Source organism: Bubalus kerabau, chromosome 2 (assembly GCF_029407905.1).
Source record: "Bubalus kerabau isolate K-KA32 ecotype Philippines breed swamp buffalo chromosome 2, PCC_UOA_SB_1v2, whole genome shotgun sequence".
Lineage (NCBI taxonomy): Eukaryota > Metazoa > Chordata > Mammalia > Artiodactyla > Bovidae > Bubalus > Bubalus kerabau.
In genome coordinates this window covers 38,478,348-38,493,042 of record NC_073625.1, presented here as the reverse complement: position 1 = coordinate 38,493,042, position 14,695 = coordinate 38,478,348, and the positions used below count along the sequence as shown (strand labels likewise).

At 47.2% G+C, this 14,695-nt stretch overlaps 1 long non-coding RNA gene across 1 annotated transcript; it reads right to left on the bottom strand.

Annotated features, from left to right (window-relative positions):
- Positions 1–656: 656 nt before the first annotated feature.
- Positions 657–10,643, bottom strand: LOC129644657 (uncharacterized). The gene is made up of 7 exons (XR_008710912.1): positions 10,526–10,643; positions 9,303–9,413; positions 8,495–8,613; positions 8,240–8,400; positions 7,938–8,039; positions 3,042–3,116; positions 657–2,115 (listed from the first exon to the last, which is right to left on the bottom strand). It is a non-coding gene; the product is annotated as an uncharacterized LOC129644657 (long non-coding RNA).
- Positions 10,644–14,695: the final 4,052 nt, after the last annotated feature.

Sequence of the window (14,695 nt, the reverse complement as noted above, 5' to 3'; positions counted from 1 at the left end):
AACAGAGCATGGAGGCTGCCTGGTCCTAATGGGTATTAAACAATATCTATTAACTACAAGACCCTGATGACAGAGATGTGATTCACCACACAGGCCAGTACTGGGCTGGGTCAGCAGAAGGATGGCGGGAGCTGCATGAGCCCAAGATGGCATCAGTGATGCTAACAGACATCCAGGCACCCTCCTCCTGGTTTTCCTTAACCTACTGTTTCTCTCCTCTGTCTCCGGGCTTTGGTTGAGCCATCCCTAACTTAAGTCTCAGCAGCTGGGGGTGAGATTTCAGTTTTTTCTCACCCAGAAAATCTTGGGCTTCTCATAAGAAATGATCCCCCTTATTCTGAATGAAGCATTTTTCTGTAACAAATGTCTTCAGAGTGACTAACTCAAGAATTCTTGTATTTTCCCTCTCATCTCAAGATGATGGCTAATTACTCATCCTACATTTATGCAATTAATCAGAACCCACCAAGTGAAGCGTATTGAAGGTGATTATGATGGCCTTCCTACAACCCGAATAAACTAGTCTTACCTTATACCAATAGTAATATCATCCCTAATGGTATCCATGGGGAAAAAATAAGACTAGAGATATTCAGTGTGGTGTTCGAGTTTGTATGTGGTGAAATTAAAGTTGGAATCAGGAATCTGACTCTAGATACTAAATTTTTATTACTGCACGATGTTCTACTGGTCTCCTTCCTCAAGGATTAAGTATTAGAATCAAGTGAAAATTATTATACATTTTAAAAGAATGATAAATTGGCTCACGACTTTCCATACAGTGGTAATAATCTAGAAATTAGGATTAAAAATATTTTTATGTTGACCAAGTTGATTTTAAAATACCCTGTAAAGGGAAAACTTGCAAGAATAAGCAGGATAATTTTTATAAAGAAGAACACAGTGACTTTCATTACCAGTTATTATAATTTATGATGGTGTTGAGGCTTGAAATATGTGACTTTGGCTGAGGAATTAAAAAAAAATGAAACCTGAGGCAAAACAAAGAAGCCAGAAACAGTACACTGGTTGTTCATCTGCTAACCTGTTCTGAATTTTCTTTAATTATTCATGGTTGAAAGTCAAGTGAAAGTGTTAGTTGCTCAGTGGTGTCTGACTCTTCCCGACCCCATGAACTGTAGGCCACCAGGCTCCTCTGTCCATGGGATTTCCTAGGCAAGAATACTAGAATGGATTGCTGTCTCCTCCTCCAGGGGTTCTGTCCAACCCAGAAATCTGCATAGCAGGCCGATCCTGTACCATCTGAGCCACCAGGGAGCCCACTCATCACTGATTGGGACCCAGTTATAGAACTGGTCCTCGTCACATCACCACAATGCCAGTCACACTCTTTCTTTCCTGTGAGATTGTTCAGGTTTTGGAAGAATGCTCGTGTCTCTTGTCCTTCCTCTTTGTCCCCCGCTTCCTGGGCATCTTGCCTCCTGTCTCCGTCCTCCTGCCCTAAACCTGCTCTGTAAACAGCAGAGAACTGTGGTCCTGTCAAGGCCTGCTCCCTCCCCAGAGGGAGGAGAGTGACACCTGTATGGAGAGGCGGCCTACTCAGCAAACTACAGACGGGGCCACACCTTGGACAAGACACGTGGACAAGGAAGACACCGAATGACCGCACCTCTCTCAGGACTCCAGCCTCGGGCCAAAGTGGCTTAAGGGTCACATTTGCTCTGTGAATGAAAACACTGTTGCAACATTTGTGTTCAGTCGCTCAGTCCTGCCAAACTCTTTGCAACCCCATGGACTGTAGCCTGTCTGGTTCCTCTGTCCATGGAATTTTCCAGGCAAGAATTTAAAGCATAATAACTGTCTCCCTCCCACTGCCTACCCTGCCATGGAAAACAACATCAGTCCTAATGATAAAACATTCGATTGTGTAGATGTGAGAACTGTCTTCTTTTATTTGCACAAGAGGAGACTTGCTCAGGGTCTCTCGGCGTGCTCCTCAGCTGGGCTGCCTCCATCAGCTCAGCTTTATTTTGCAGCAAATGGTGAATGCCCGGCAGGGTCCTCTGAAGGCCTCACAGCTTGGTGTCCCTTGCTTCAGGCAGATTCCACCCCGAAGATGGCAGGGTCTTTCAAAATTGAGCGCCCTAGTGCTGTCTGGAAAAGGAAAAGACGTTTATATGAAGCCTCATGGAAGTCCCATGAGGAAATCTGGGGGTCTCACCATCTGACTGGGATCCCCTTCTTTCCCAGCTAAACACCAATAGCAAATGTCCCCCTCGTATCCCTCACTCTCTGTTCTGATGTAAGATGTCAGTGTTGCTGATGAACCTGGTTCAAGAAGATCCCACGTGTGGGAGCAACTAAGCCCCTGAGACACCACTGTGAGCCTGTGCCCCGGAGCCCGGGCTCCACAGTGAGAAGCCCCTGCAACGAAAAACGTGTGCCCTGCACCTGGAGAGTAGCCTGCGCTCTCCAAAACTAGAGAAAAGCCTGCACAGCAACGAAGACCCGGCACAGCCAAAAGAAAGAAAGAAAAAAAAAAAATATATATATATATATACACAAATATACACCCTTCCTGCCACAGGAACACCTGGGTGTTAACCGCAGTGTCAGTAACCACTGCCCCGTGTGCCTCACCAGTCACCCCACCTCCCCATCATGCAAAACCCACCCAGCTCTCACAGGCTCGTCGGATGGAAGCCTTGTCCAGCAGAACTCAAGCTCACACCGTGACATGTGGCAAGAGGTCTCAGGTCTGGGCCTGAATAAAGGAAGTTTTTCTCATACTGGGTTATACCAGACAAGTGATTCAACTGATTTAGTTCACAAATCATCCAGCTCATTCCAGGGAAAGAAGAGGAGGGAGAAAGTTACCACCAATAAGACATTTAAGGTCATGAAGACTCAACAACATGCTTTGGAAAGAATTCTCTAATCACTCAATGCCTAATTTGGGTGTGGAAGTGACCTACTAGTAGCTCTGTCATACTTTACTTTCTGATGATGGTTAACTCAGGGAAGAAAAAACCAAGTAATGATAAGAAAGGGCATCATGGCTGGTATTTACCGGGCAGTACCTGGAAGGGGATCAAGACAGCGGTGAGGAAGACACGGAGGAGCCTCATTGTCCCAGAATGGAGGTCCCAGAAGACCTGGTGAGAAGGATCAAGGACACAGTGAGAAGTTCGAGGAGCTCAGGGCCTCCAGGACCAGAGCAGACACGAACACCTGCCCTGGGGCCCTGCGCCTGCTTCGGCAGGAGGAGTGTGACTGCTCCGTCCTTTCTGGCTCCCTGAGCCCCAGCTGTTGCTCACCTCGGGTTTGCTCAGACCTGGGGTTTCAGATCTGGGGGTGAGGCCCTCCTGTGCCCACATCTATGGAGGCCGCGTCCCCGTGAAGCAGAGGCTGGAGCATCCAAAGCCAGTGGTAGGGCGGGAGTCTGGCTGTTACAAAAGGAGGGTAAGGCCAGCCCCTTGTGGGTGAGGAGGTTCATTAGAAAAGATTTACAGCCCTGTTGTTTGGATCTTCAGGGCTACTTGAAAGGAAGGTCCAGAATGGTGGTGGGTTATAATCTTCCTAGAGAATCCATGTTAAAGGAAGAAAGAGTTTGTATTGGTTAAAATTTAGTGGAGAAATATACCCAATTATTTCTAGGATTTTAAGTTTAATGTTTACTTTCATTTAAATCTATCACAGTTTTTCTGATTATAAAAAATATTACACATCAGAAAGTTTCAACTAAAAACACCCAAAATTTCAGGTCATAAGTAAATGCAAAAATGAAAGGTTTTTTAAAAACCCATAGGCCCACCCTTCAGTTATAACTACTACCTACAATTCAGAATATTTCAGCTCTTTTGCTTTGCAAATGAAATTGTGTAAATATTTATTTTTAATTTAAAACATAGAATCTTACTTCACACTCAATGCCAATGTGTTTTTACCACTTAAATATTATCTTGGAAACATTTTATGTCTGTTCAAATGAATTTGCATCATAAATTTGTATGACCATATATATATATATATCTTGAGAAATTTATATAACACTTACTTTTGTATAAATTCCAGAAGTGGAATCTCCATATATATATATATATATATATATATATATATATATATATATGCATTTTTCAAGTTTTAATGGGTTTTTCCCATTTGCCCATGCTAGAAACTGTTGTACCACTTTATCCTCTTGCTGACAATGTTAAAAAGTATATTTTACAGTCAATATTCTCATTACTAGAGAAGGCAATGGCACCCCACTCCAGTACTCTTGCCTGGAAAATCCCATGGACGGAGGAGCCTGGTGGGCTGCAGTCCATGGGGTTGCTAAGAGTCGGACACGACTGAGCGACTTCCCTTTCACTTTTCACTTTCACGCATTGGAGAAGGAAATGGCAACCCACTCCACTGTTCTTGCCTGGAGAATCCCAGGGACGGGGGAGCCTGGTGGGTTTCCATCTATGGGGTCGCACAGAGTCGGACACGACTGAAGTGACTTAGCAGCTTAGCAGCAGTGGTTTTAAGAATTTTTTCAATTTTTCCAAATTGAATGAGGGAATAATATTTCTTTTTTGTTTTAATATATTAAAAAAATTGTTTCTGAGGTTGAACATTTTGAAAAATGTTTTTTGGTGATTTTTATCTCTTACACATTACCCATTTTTCTATTCATCTTTCCCTGCTGACTTCTCAGAATCCCATGTATATTTAAGGTCACTAATCCTATATTCTATGTGTTGCAAAAATTGTTTCTGGCTTGCTTTTGGCTGTGTGCTTGCTCATCTAATAGATGAAATTTATAGCTACCCTTAGAGATTACATTTGGTTTTCTTCAAAGATATTTATTAGTATGTTTAACTACTTCTGTCTGTATTCCTGGTTAGTCTCATCCTTAATTCTTTCAGTCCTGGAATGGAGGCTCTTCTGAAAACCTATGACAGACAAGTCCCCAGCAGTGACCTGAGAACTGTTGCTTGCACCATCCAGCACTATGAATTTCCTGAGCCCACAGACATGCCCTCACTCCCACATGTCTCATATGGAAGGCTGATGTCTGAGTTCACATCTCTGTCCTCTTAGGAAACCTAGTCTTGCATGGAAGAGAAACAAGCTCATACATGACTGGAAGGAATTGAAAATGATCAGGGCCACCCGGGTGAGCCAAGTACAGCAGGCCATTTGGGAGAGGACGGGGGAACACATTTTGTACACCCATCAGAGCGCCTAAACCACACAGCGTGCCTGGCACCTAGCTAGTCCTGGTCAGAGACAGTTCTGTTCCTTCTGCTCTTCTGTTTGTCTCTGCAGGATGCAGCACTAAGTGATCTGAGCTATTAATAACACAGCTCCTCCAGTTAAAGATAATCAAATCTCCCTCTTCAGTCTCTTTCAGAGGGCATGGCTACACTCAGTGATTCTCTATTACCAAATAACATTTAAATTATTCCATCAAGTTAAACACAATGTTATTGCTTCATTGAAATTACAGGTTTTACTAAAGAAAAAAAATGATATGTGATTGAGTCTAAGAACTAGATTTCCCTTTAGATGTTTTTGCCTCCTCTTAGTACAACCTTTTGTACTAAGAAACTTACCTTCATTAAGTTTCTTTCTGGGTCCTTCAGAGTGATTTTGTAACTTGACTCCTAGATATTTCATGGTTTTTCTTTTTGAGCCACATTCTTCTTTCATTACATTTTATAACTGCTACTGTCTGCATAAGAAAAGCTGTAGATCTGGGATAATAATGCATCACTAGCCCACAAGTTGAACTCTTATTCATTTAGATTTTTTGTGGTTATTTCTCAGTGGTTTTGCAGTTCTAAAATTATAGGTCTCTAAGAATTATCATTAACCTCCTTGATTCTGAAGTATAGGATTCTTCCTTTCTGCTCTCAATGAAAGACATTGACTCACAATGCCTGGAACTGTCAGAGATCCTCAAAGCCAACTTCCTTACTTCACAGAAGAGGAAATTGTGGCCAAACAAGGTCAAAATCATGTCTAGGGGTTATCCTCTGGTAAATGTCTTTTATGCTGTAAACTCTTTCTCAGTTATGACAATGCAAACATTAACTTGTTTCTATCCATTTCCCCTGTTTTCCTGTTTCTTTATCCCTTCTTTTTCCTGTCAAAGATCAACTTCCTCAATCTCAAAAAATGAAACAAGGTTTTTCAAAAGCAGTTTTTAAAGACAGTTGCTGTTTTTTACATAGATGCTTCCACCATTTTTTTCTTTATGTGTAATTTCTTCTGTAAAAACCTTTGATTTTTCTTCCTGGGCTTGATGAAGAATTTCAACTCATGCATGAAGCAAAGTTGTAGTTTCAGCCAAGATGTCCTTGGGTGGTCAGAAATGACTGTGTCCAGTGAAGAAATGGAGGGAATCTTAATGACAACACCAACACCCAGTGCTTCTGCGACCCTGGGATTAAGTCTACCACTCTTGCAGGGTCAAAATGGAGATGTCTGAGTTCACGTCAAAATTTCTGTTTGAAAAGTTAGAGCGAGATAAACATCCACATTGGGTCTAGTAATGTGAGCTATTTCTGATTATGGGCCCTGAGTGAAATCTCTGGAGGATATATGGGCTGTGAGAGAAATTGTCCAAGGCAGGGATGGTTGCTACTTCAAAGGAGAGAAAATAAAAATGGAGGGAAGAAGGGAGGGAGAGAGAGCAGTCACAAGAATCTCATAAAATTCTTCTTCAGTTTTGGGGCCATAAAAGGCCCCAGTCTGCTCCCCACGTGCTCCTCCAGCAGAGCAGGGCTGGGAGCATGTGGCCCAGGGTCAGCACGTCTCTTCTCTGTCGGGTCCTGGCAGCTCTGTTCCCACCCGGCTCTGCTCTGAGGAGCTTACTGACTCCACTCTGACAGGACAGGCCTCACTCTGAGCCCTCCTTCTCTCCCTAGAGAAACAGAAGGACGTCCTTGAGTCATGAATGAGTTGGGAGTCCTGTTACCTGTCGACCTTGTTTCACCTACAAGACTCTGAGGTCTTGAAAACCCAAGACTGAGTCTCCACAGCGTTGAGCTGAGGTGTGAACCAGACGGAGAGTAACTCGAGCCTGGAAACAGGAAGCACTTTTGACAGAACCATAGGAACGTGGGATTCTTCTCCTTCGTCTGTGCCCAGACTTCTCCCATCTGAGCCCGGGCTCCCACGCCTTCCACGCTGGACCCTGAGGGGGCTCACTCATCGTTCCTGAATCAGGGGCTCAGGAACCCGGCCCCCGTCCTGCCCGCCTCTGCACGCACTCCAGTCTTGGGGTCGTGCTTCCATTGAGAACAAGAAGGGGCCCTTCAACCCCGCTACGCTCTGCCTCGGGTCGGTCTGGGCGAGGCACTATCCCACGTGCGCATGGGCGGCTTGGGTCTTGGGCCGCGGTGGGCTGCCATGAGCATTGGTTGAGCCCAGAAGTGTGTCGGTATCCGGCAGCACCGGCCGGCTTCGCGCAGAGCGCCCCAGGACCTACCCTGCGGCCTCAGATGGCCTCTGGGGGGCGACCTAGAGCGGCCGTTCCCTCCACCGGGAGCAGGACCACACCGAGGTCAGGAGGACTGAGCCCCGGGTGGACAGAGCCGGGCCCCGCCACGGCCCATGTCCCGTCCCGCAGCCCCCTCGCTCCCTCAGAATCAGCCTCAGATACCTCTGGGATGTCGTGTGGAAAGATGACGCTGGACCGAGGCTTCGGACCCTGGCTCCGGTCCCGGCTCCGCCTCCGACTACAGGTCACGTCCCTTGCAGGCGCCTCCACACCCTCTTTGGTGAGATGCCAGACCTGGGTGAGCTGACCCCAGGTACCCTGGTTCTGAGGCGCGTGGCTCCACGCGCTTCCGAGAGGCACTTGGGCCTGACGCAGAGCGGGGACTGCGGGAGGACGGCCGCTCGCCTGGTCCTCGGGCTCCCGCCTGGGGTCCCCTGAGCCGAGACCTCGTTCCCCCCGGCCCTCAGCTTCACTCACTCACCTCCTCTCCCTCCTGTGGGCAACGGGGCCTGAGGAGCCTCTCCTTCGTCCTCCAGGGCCTGTTACTGGAGGCGCCCTGATGGCCTGTTCCCATCACTGGGCGCTAGTGAACCAGAGAAATCACTGAGTGGGCACTTTTGGACGTGCAGCGCCTCCTGGCAGGGACCCAAGGGCCAGCGCCTGGCACCCGGGGCCTCTGTACCTGGGCCTGGCACATTGGCAGAAACTGGAGGGGATGCGAGGCTGCAAAATACGGGGGGCTCGTCACTGTCCCTCCCTCAGCAAGCTCAGGGAGCCAGTCACCTCGACCCGTGAGAGCTGAGCTGCTGGGCAAGTGGAGGGTGTCGGAGGGTCCGAGCGCTGCTGCAGGGCCAGGAACACTGAGGACGGGAGGGCACAGAAGGAGGAGAACAGCTCTCTGTGACACCGTGGCACGGCCTTAGGGCTCAGATGGTCAGATCCCCCTGCAGAAGGGAGGAAATCAAGAGGAAATAGGGCGGCATGCCAGCAAGATAAAGAGAGAAAACCTGTCTGGGGAGACAACGCAGTAAATCATACCTTGACGTGCGCTTTAACCATCGCATCAGCGGGCAAGTAGAGGGCAGGGGCGGGAAAGGAACGAACTCAGCTGAGAAGAGGTGAAGAGTCTTGGGGTCTTCAGTACCTTGTGGAGGGTGCTTCATCAGGTGCATTTGAAATAGACAAAAAAATGATTTAGGTTGAAAATGACAAAAATACTTTGGCGATAATATTAATAAGTGTCCATAAAAGGAAATAGCACAACATTGCTTAATTTCACGTTTTGATCTTCTTTTATTTTCTGATTTCTCTTCTGATTATTATTCAGAACTCTAGACATTTCCTCCATAAAAGAGTGTCATTAATAAGTCTTAGGATTAACTGAGAAAGCACCAATTTTAGAGTCAGGAAACCAGGGCTGTGACTCCAGAGATACCACTTGCCCCTGGACCCCTGGGAAGTACCCTCTCTTTTCTGGACCTTAGTTTTCTCATCTGGAAAATGCAATGATCACTTAGGTCCCTCCAACTAGGAGATGCTACAGCATCGGAGCCCAGGGCTCCCACCTGCTGACACTAGGCTCTGATGAATGGTTTCTTAGAATTAAAAAAAAAAAAAGATACTTCCTGCACTAAGTAAAAGCCAAATTATCTGCCTCTGGGGAAAATATGTTTGTCCCTCCTGCTTAATAAAAGGAAGTAAGTTACTCAGAATGTAGGCATATCTTCCAGCTTCATGTTACACGAGTATAGTAATCTAACATCCTTGAAGTTTCTGGGCAAAGCACTCAAGTGAGAGGAATTACACAAAGATAGGAAACAGTCAGATGGGTCCCTTCAGGCATCACCTGGTTCTTCGTTTCTAGCACTCTCCCGGCCCCCTTTCCAGGCACAGGGCAGCTTGGCTCAGCACCATTCTTCCTGAGACCCATTTCCTCTGCTCCCACGATTTCCAGTTCCTAGGCAGAATCAGGTACAAAATGAACAAAATGTGCTCCCAGAATGCCAGGGGCTTTCAGCTGGATCAAACAGATCCACACTGTAACAGTTTATCACTATTCACTGCAGTGAGGAGGAGGGGTCTTAAAGGAAGGAAGGGCTGTTCCTGTTCCTATGGTGTGGGGGTGGGAACAGGGGGAGAGGTTGAGAAAACTTTGCTGTGAGGTCAATTTTTGATTTATGGTCTAAGGGATGAGTCAGTATTTATGAGGCAGACACACACACAGTGGTGAAGCCAGTCCTGGAAAAAGGAAGATCATAGGCAAAGATAGAAAGGTGTAGATCGCAATGTGAATTTGGGAAGTCATGTGTCCTTTGGCTAAAGAAAAAGGAAACGCTGTAGGATATGTTGACTCAGGTTTGGATATTTGAATTTGTCTTGTAAGCAAAGAGAAGAAACTGAAGGACTTTAAATGAGAAAATAACACTGTCAAGTTTGTAATCTGGAAAAAACTCGGTAGCTATATATAGACTGGATTCAGGAAGTGAAGATAAAGGACTGTTATAAACGCACCATATATAAAACAGCTAGCTAGTGGGAAACTGCTGTATAACACAGGAAGCTCAGCTTCAGGAAGGAGAAGAGATGTGCTGATTTGACCATCACATGAGGGAACCACACTGGTAGGAAGCAGTCTGCTTAGGAGGCAGCAGTTGTGAATCTGGTTATGAGAATGGGGATGGTCCATTTGTGTTATTCTCATTGGTTACCCATTGAAAGAAGGTATTCATAGTAACAATCATGCATCATAGGGAGAAATCCCTGTAGCCTGGTACCCAATTCTGTCTACCCCCCTATAAAACCTCTTTAAAGTAGATTGTACAGGGACAGCCCTGGGGGTCAAGTGCTTAAGACTCTGAGCTCCCAATGCTGGGGCAGAGGTTCGATCCCTGGTCAGGGAACTAGATTCCACATGCCACAACTAAGAGTTCACCTGTAACAACTAAAGATTCTGCATGCAACAGCAAAGAGCAGGCACAAATTAAAAAAGCAAACAAACAAAAAAAGAATCAGTATAAAGCAAGCAGTTAAATACAATAAATTAAGAAAAATAGCACAGGAATATTTCACCTGGACAAAGATGAGGCGTCATCAAACAGGAACCATTCAGAATCTCTCCAAAGATGCTGAAAGAAAAAGGAGGTGGTGGGGACTGGGGAAGGGGAACAGGGAGAAGAGACAGGAAGGTGTGCAGGGAGCTTGGAGAGAATCACACGCCACACGTGGGCACAGACGTAGACACACCTGGGGGCTGCAACTGGGGAAATTCACTTCTGGTTGCTTTGATTTTCTTTGAAAACTAGGCATGATGTCTCTCAGCTGAGAGTGGGTGTGGAGACCTGACAGGAGCTTTGGAAGAGAAGGTGCCGCGTGAAGCAGTCGTGGGGAGTGAAGGCAAGCGGAGGGGAAAGGGGCGTTCAAGCAGGGCCAGTGGGGAGACAGGACCTGCTGTGCATGAGGCGTCCTGAAGACAGGAGGAATCCGGGGGCGTGCGAAGGGGCTTAGCAGCATCAGGTCAAGGATTCTAGGTTCTTCATCTACAAAGGGTTGAGCCATTAAGACAGGAGGTGGAAGTTGAGAGCATTTGCTTAAAACTGAGATTACAGAGGGTTCACAGGTCCTGGCTGAGAGGGTTTTGTTTGTGTGTTTTCCCTTCTTGACACCAACTGTGTGTCCAGGGCTTCAGCTCAGTTCAGACACTAACCACCCCAGAAGGAGGGGCAGACTCACAGGTATGATCCCAGTTCTACAAGACTGTCCCCACCTCAGATGCCAACTCTTGGGTCCCCAGCTCCCCCACACTTCTGCCTGACTTGGCTACAAACTCAGGAATCCCAGTACCTCCCCTTTCAGGTTGTGTGATTTGCTAGACTGACTCACAGAACTCCAGAAAACACCAGAGGAAGGGCCAGGCCACGGCCCCCTCCCCAGGCTCCTTTATTTTAGAAACCTTGGTTGATTTCTGTAACTGGCCATTTGGGTCACTTGTTTGTTGGTTTCTCTTCCTACACTTTAAATTCTCCCTCGTATGTTTTAAATTCACCAATAGTGCATCCTTGAATGGAGAAGGCATTGGCAACCCCACTCTAGTATTCTTGCCTGGAGAATCCCAGGGATGGAGGAGCCTGGTGGGCTGCCTTCTATGGGGTCGCACAGATTCGGACATGGTTGATGCGACTTAGCAGCAGCAGCATCCTTGAAAAGCCAGACCCCCCAACCCTATACCTGAACAAAAGCAAAAGCCTAAGCCCCCCATGCATTCTCTCCCTACCTGACACCATGGTAGTGAGAGTGTGCTGTGTAAGTTTTAGGTCTCCTAAACAAAAAGCCTGTATTTTTGTCTGTTTTCAGAGCTTTCTGAGTGTGTCAGACCCACATCATGGTAGGAAGGTGTGCTGTGTAAGTTTTAGGTCTCCTAAGCAAAAAGCCTCTATTTTTTTTTTTTTTCTTTTTCTTTTTTCAGAGCTTCCGGAGTGGGTCAGACCAACAGGGGGCAGCCTGTCCACAACACTGGTGATTCACAGGATGAGAATAGCAGAAAATAGTGCAGGACACCCTGGGCTCCCTTTGCCACCCTGGTGGTGCCTCCAGCTCCCTGCTGCAGAGGCCATAAGCGTAATCTGAGCCCAGTAAACAACCAAGCCCTCCTTGGTTCTCAGTGTTGGCTCCACAGTCACTGAGGCAACAGACTTCATGCAGTACCTGTCAGGAGCCAAACACAGACAAGTTCGTGGTCCCTTCCCCATCCCAGAGGTCACTGTTGTTGTTCATGTTATTGTTCAGTTGCTTTCCCAGTCATGTCTAACTCTGTGACCCCATGGATTGCAGCACTCCAGGCTCCTCTGTCCTTCACTATCTCCCAGAGTTGGCTCAAATTCATGTCCATGAGACTGTGATGCCATCCAACCATCTCATCCTCTGCTACCTCCTTCTCGGTCCCTCAATCTTTCCAAGCATCATGGTCTTTTCCAATGAGTTGGCTCTTTGCTTCAGGTGGCCAAAGCATTGGAGCTTTAGTATTAGGCTTCCGATGAATATTCTGGGTTGATTTCCCTTAGGATTGACTGGTTGGATCTCCTTGTAGTCTAAGGGACTAATGCCCACCATTCAGTGAAGATGAGGGTAAATGTTATTTAAAGGTAAACTACAATGAAAAACCATGTGAGTTGAGAACTAGTGGCATTAAACTATGGGAACTTATCAGAACTACTGGAATACGAAGCTGGAGGTCCTTGCACTGCTGAGAATGTGTCCTGACCCAACCACCCAGATTCCACAGAGTTCGGCAGGTGGGATGAGCAAGAGTGGGTCGGAGAGGAGGAGGGGAGGGGGTCAAGGTCACTTGGGGCTGGATGGGGCCATCCCACAGTTTGACAGGGATGCAGGTTCCAGCTGGACACTCAGGATCTGTGCTCCTCACTCTATGCAAGCTCTGCTTCAATTGAAAATTGGCAAAGACAAAATACAGGCTCCATAATAAAAAGAGCCCTTTAGGTCTCATTTTAAAATGGATAAATGGGGCTGACAGGAGGGACGGAGGACCACTCCCATATGTCCTCTCACCTCTAAAGGACCACAAATGCTGTCCGTCTCAAAGCTTCTAATGGCTGGAAACCCACACTGTGAGGGAAAGGGGAGACAAGAGAGAGAAGAGCAAACCTGAGAAACTCCCTGTGGTGCTTCATCTCACGTATGGATGCGGCTGGGCCTTGCTGCCCAGATATTTGGCCAAACGTCATTCTGGATGTTCCTGTGAGGATGTTTGGAAATGAGACCTACATTTAAATCAGTGGACTTTGGTAAACAGGCTATTATTACCCTTGTGTGACATGGGTGGGCCTCATCCAATCAGTTGAAGGCCTGAGCAAAGACTGACTTTTCCGCAAAGGGAAGGAATTCTGCTAGCAGCCAGCCTTCAGATTTGAACTCCAGCATCAGCTCCTCCCTGAGTCCTGCTGGTCTACCGCACTGGCACTGGATCTGTTTGTTTGTTTTTTTGGGGACTTGCCAAAATGTTTGTTTGTTTCGGGACTTACTTTCATAATGGTGTGAGATGATTCCTTAAAGAAATGGGTTATTTTTGTGGAGAACCCTGACTGACTCACAACCAAATGTGGACAAGTGAAGAGGAAAAAGATGGGAGGCACTCCCCAGAAAGCCCCTCAGGGATGGTCTGTGGTGTCGACACTCTGAAGTAACTTTTCCTGGGTTGCAGAACCTTTTGAGAACACGCTGCCCCCTCCCCCCATACACAACCCCCCCCAACACAGACACAAGACAGTCTTGGAAAATTTCAAAGTTTCTTCACCAAAACTTGGCCACAGACTGCAGCTGAGGTTGTGTTAGCATGATGTGGACCACGTGTTTTTGCAACCCTGCAATAACTGACACACAGAGACACAGCTGGTGGGTGAAATGAACAGAAGCTAAGAAACACAGAGCAAGAAGGGTGGCCACAAATGCCAGGGCCGGGAAGCCGGGAGTGGGGGTTGGGGGTGGGCAGAAGACCAGGGAGTCTGGGGAGGCTCAGGAGGCAGCCACTGCCGGGGAGCGCAGGGCTCAGGGAAGAGCCTCTGCAGAGACCCTGGGTGATGATGGCGGGTCTCTGGGAAGCCCTGCCGACCGGCAGCCACGTGGTTTCCATTGCTTCCTTCCTCCCATGGTCCATCAGAAGAGACCTCCACCACTGAGCCCCTCTGAGCAGAGTGGACAGAGCTCCCGTTCCTAAGGTCTTACCTCCCACCTGAAGCTGCTGGGTAGAATAAATGAGGTGGTACAGGTAGCTCACTGGAACCACCGTCTACACAAGCTTGGAGCTGGGTCACCTCTCCTTTAGCAGTTTCCCCTCCACAAGATGAGACAGGCTGAGGATATAGAAAGAGGGTGAGAAAGAGGAGGGGAGGGAAAGGGAGGGAAGCAAAAGGAGCCAGAGTGACGGAAACCTGCTCATAGAACCTGCATCACTGCCCCTGAAACATGCAGGAAAATTACAGGAAAGCTCGAAGGGACTGGGATCTTCAGCAGGAACTAAAGCAAGGGGCATCATTCAGGAACATGCAGCTCCAGGAGAGTACAGGAATGTTGCAGAGGTGAGGGGAATTGTTTACCTGAGTATATTCAGGGTTACAATATTATCTCAAGAAGAAAGGGCACACCCTCAAAGACAAGAGCTTGGACCGCACAATTCAGCATTTAAAAAAATAAATGGACTGTGAAGGGACTGTATTCTGTCCTCCTACA